Source organism: Ursus arctos, unplaced genomic scaffold (assembly GCF_023065955.2).
Source record: "Ursus arctos isolate Adak ecotype North America unplaced genomic scaffold, UrsArc2.0 scaffold_14, whole genome shotgun sequence".
Classification (NCBI taxonomy): Eukaryota; Metazoa; Chordata; class Mammalia; order Carnivora; family Ursidae; genus Ursus; species Ursus arctos.
The window spans coordinates 27,938,107-27,942,744 of record NW_026622808.1 but is presented as its reverse complement, the minus strand read 5'-3'; positions in this window follow the sequence as shown (position 1 = coordinate 27,942,744).

Below are 4,638 nucleotides of genomic sequence, written 5' to 3'. Positions count from 1 at the left end.
CAGACCCTCGCGTGGGGGCCGGGGCCGGGGCCGCGGCCGGGGCGGGCAGCAGACGGCGGGCGCGGGGCCGGGACGCGGCCGGGCCGGGGGCGGCGGCGGGTGCATACCCCGCCGCCCTGTCCACTGGCCCGGCCGGGGGCGAGCGCCCGCCCGGGCCGGGAGAGGAGGGGGCGGCGCGACGCGGGCGGAGCCGCTGATTGGTCGAGCCCGGATTGGCACCGCCCCCGGCGACCCCGCAAGCCCCACCTACATTTAAAGATCCCACATTCCCGGGAGCCCCCTTCAGCCCCCAGCGCTCAGCTGGTCCTCAAACTCGCTCTCTGGCTGGACGCAATGGAGGGGACCTTACTTAGCGAAGCGACAACTCCCGCCCCTGACAACTCTCGGTAACTCCTAGCTACCCCCTTTCCAAAATCGAGTCCCCATACTCCAGGCATCCCTCAACCCCTCAAATACACGCATTTGCTGAGGGGATAACTTTGCAAAGCGACTGGACACCTCCCTCCTGAGATGACCTCCTCAGATGTCCTGCTTGCAGTCTATTGCTGAGTGCAGGGTACCTAGGACCCCGACGTGCGGTCTTCTAGGAGTTGAGGGGGGTCCTGCTAGGGCCATGGGTCCAAGGCCATCTTCTTTGAGACTAACCCCCCCCCCCCATTTCTAACCCTTACCACCAATATCAGGATGACAGGCCAGCAGAAGCCTGCTTTGGGGGTGTCTAAAACCACGCTCCTTTCTCCTGGCACAGAGGGTGTCCTTGGGCAACTCATTCATTCAACTTAATAATGGCTGGAAGGGGCCTTGAGGATGGGGAGGGGGGGAGCTCTTTCCTCCTCCTCCCCCAGGCTGCCAAACTACCTAGGCCTTACCCTGTCCCTGCCTGGCTGGGGGTGACTGAGTGCAGCTCTACCCCCCCCCCCCCATCTCTCTCCCAGTCCCCCACTGTTTTCTTCCCAGCTCGGAGCTTGGGACAGGGTTGGGAACATCTGATTGCTCGTCACTGCCTGTAGGCGGCTGATTTGTTTCCTCTGTGGTGTCCGGAAAATAGCTGGACTGAATGAGGATAAGCGGATGGCTGCCTGGGCAGGGGGTGGTCTCATGGGCTCCTGATGAGGTTGTGCAGGGCCAGTGATGGCCTGGGGTCGGCGGACGAGACTTCTGTTTCTCATCCCAGCCTGTTAGGGACACCCTGAAGAAGGCCTGGCTGTGGTGGCCATGGAGGCCTGGGGACCACTCATGCCCTGCCACGTCTGCAGGGGTGCCAGGATGGGAGACCCTTAAATGGATGCACTCGCAGCCATGCCTTCTGTAATTCCCATCCACCCATCCACTCACCAGCCCCCCACCCCAGGCCTGCCCAGGCTGCTGGGGGCTCTTTCTAAAGCACGGTCGTGCTGGAACCACCCACACCTCCCTTGGGACCTGGCACAGATCCTTGTACTGCATTCAGGGCCCCAGCCCCTGCCAACTTGAGCCTGCCCCTGTGCGGATCCCTGCCCCACAAGAAGCATTCACACCGTGCCCACGGGCTGACTCCAGCCCGCGCCGGCTTCTGTGGAGTGCCCACAGCCTCGGATGCTTTTTGAGTTCAAGTGCAATATGTAAATGTCCAGATATTCACAAAAGCATGGGCCACAGACCCTGGAGGCTCCTCCAGGCCCTCCTGCAGGCTCTGCACCCATCTTCTCTCTCTGGAAAGATCCCTCTTTCCCCTTTGGGCTCATCATCCCTAAGAGATCAGGGACCCCCTTCAAGGGGCTAAACTTCGGATGGTTAACCTGGTGAATGACCGCCGTCCACCCAAGTTTGCCCTCCTGCCTACTTGAACCTCGCCCCTCGGAGACAAGGCTGGCAGAGGTGGACAAGGGTCAGGGGTGGACAGACGTGGGGCTGTGGTGGACATTGCCCAAGATTTCATTGCGGACAGAGCCTCTTATCAGCCCATGGTTGGCTGGAAGAGATGAGAAGAGCCTACAAATGAACTTGTTGGTTGGGATGCTGCCAGTGAGACTCACACTCCCAGGAAAGGCCTAAACAACAGGCAGGCGATGGGGCAGTGGCTGAACAGGGAGCCCCTCTTCCAGAGGCCTGAGGGCTAGGCCACAAGTCCAGGGCAGCAGCCAAGGGTCCAGGTGCCAGAGACCTGGGAGAGCCTCACAGGGCCTGAGGGACCCATAGGTTGCCTGAGTAGGGATGGACTGGCCACCTACCCCCTACCCGCAGCTCTACCTTCGCAGAAATCTCAGACCCAACTGGGGCCTAACAGATGGCTGCCCAGGAGGTTGGACCCTGAGTCCCGCGTGAGAGTGGAGATGGCAGGGTGGGGAATATAGTCACTCATTCATTCATTCATGTAGCCACCGAGCCCCCTTTCTGAGTTTGGTGCTGGGAATGCAGAGTCTGAGATACAAACTTGTCCTTCTTGGAGTTGAATTTCTAGAACTCTGGGAACAACCCTCTCCCAACAAAAGGACCAGTAGGAATTCTAGATACACAAGTATTAGAAAGCAATACGATGAAGTTGAGAAAGATAGGAACAGATGGGGAGACCTTGGGGCAGTCATGGGAGGCCTCCCAGAAGGGGCAACATTCAAAAGGGGCCAAGGAGCCAGTCCCAGAAGAGTCAGAAGGGGGCACCGGGTGGAGGCACTGCAAGGATCAAGACACTGCAGTGGGACCCAGGAGGGCATGTTTGAGGAAGAGAAGGGAGACCGGTGTGGCCAGAGGGAAGGGGCAAAGGGGAAGGGCCGAGTCAGAGGCTGGCAGGGGTCCCACCTGCAGAGATGTGTGTGTGAGGACTCTGAGCAGGGTGCAAGTCATGGAGGGTTAAGCCCCCTAGGGTTCTGTGACTAGTAGGGGCAGGAAGGGGAACAGGAAGGCCCCAGGAAGCTGGGGCAGGTGTCTCAGAGGGTTTGTTCCTGGGCTTTCTAGGATTCAGGGATTAGAGAAGCGTCCCTCATTCTATCAGTGTTTATTGAGCACCTCCTGTATACAAGAGATAAGCCTGAAGTGGAGATAGCGAGGTGCAGAAGACACACGGAATCCCCCAAACTCATGTTTTCAGCAGGCAAGATGAGATCTTGAGTCAATACATACATAGAACTGGCCCCTGCAGATGGTCCACAGGGGAAATGAGACCAGGGAGTGGGGGGAAGGGGCTTTGCCTGCCAGCCCCTCAGTCCCTGCTCTGACAGAGGTGGGAGCCTGGGGGTGACAGGCAGGCAGGGAAGCAGCTCTACCATCAGCACAGAATCCCCGCAAAGCAGCCGAGGCCTGGAAGCCCTTTCCCCTGCCTGCCCCCGCCCATCCCTCCCCCCCATCTCCCCCCTTTCACACCCACCAGGGGACCTCCCCTGGGGCTGTCCTGTCCCTATAGCCGGCAGGGCTTCCCTGTTCCAGACACCAGCGTCCCCTCCCTTCTCACACTCAGGCTGGAAGGCTCCAAACTAACGCTTCCTTTCTGGCCATGCCCACATCCAGTGGGACCCCAGGCCTGTCCATCCTTGCCCCTGAATTCACCCAGGATGCCCCAGTGTCCGCATCCCTTGCAGCCCCTGCTGCAGCAAAGGCCCTGGGGGCAAAGGCATGACTGAGCACAGTGTCCCGCTGTCTGGTCCTACACGCTGTCTGGTCCTACTCGTTTGATGAGTCTCCCCACCCAAATTCCAGTCCACCCAGGACCTCAGAACGTGACCTTATTTGGAAACAGGGTCTTTGCAGAGAGCGTTTGATGAAAATGTGGTCCTACTAGATTAGAGTGGGCCTTAACCCAATGACCTGGGGTCCTCTTAAGAAGGCCACGTGAAGACAGATGCGGAGACTGGAGCAATGTGGCCAGAAGCCACGGGACTCCTGGACCCCCAGGAAGGGGAAGAGCCAAAAAGAAGATCCTGCCCTGGAGCCTCTGGAGGGGACCCGGCCCTGCCCGCACGTGGATTTCAGGCTCTGGCCTCCAGAACTGTGAGAGAAGACATGTCTGTTGTTTTAAGGTTACGGGCCTTTGTGACTGCACCCCTGGAAAGTCATGCAGTGGTCACAGACAAGGGTCCCTCCCTCGCTGAGCCTCAGTTCCCTCAGCAGGGCAGTGGGGGCCCTCTGAGGGCAGTGAGAGGGGCTAGGGAGCTAATCCCCCCTCAAATGTGCTAGATACACACGTGCTCACTGGATGCTCCGAGTTGCTATGGGCCTGATCAGGACCTGAATGGTTCAAGCGCCTTCCTGGCTTCTCTGGCTCCAGTCCAGTCTCTGCCAGCCCGCCCCCCTCCCCCCCCCCCAGGGATCTTTCCTTGCTAAAATCTCATCACGTTGCTTCTAATTCGGATTGCTCCGTGGCTCCCCGTGGCCCTCATGCCATCCGTACAATTAGACCCCCAGCACAACTCCAGCGGGACACCAGCAAAGGCCTACTTGCCCTTCTAAATGTAGCTCAAAGAGCAAGAACACCTCTTCCAGGATGCTTTCCCAGGTTTCCCAGAGCATGACAAATCCCTTCCTCCCCGTGGTTCCTCAGCGTTGGGCAGAAACCTGGCCACACACAGTCCCTCCTCCATGCCCACCCAGTCCCAGAACCTGCCCATTTCTCTCCATTCCTGACTCCACGCCATCCTGGCCCAGCCAGCTCTACCCAGTTGCCTCCTG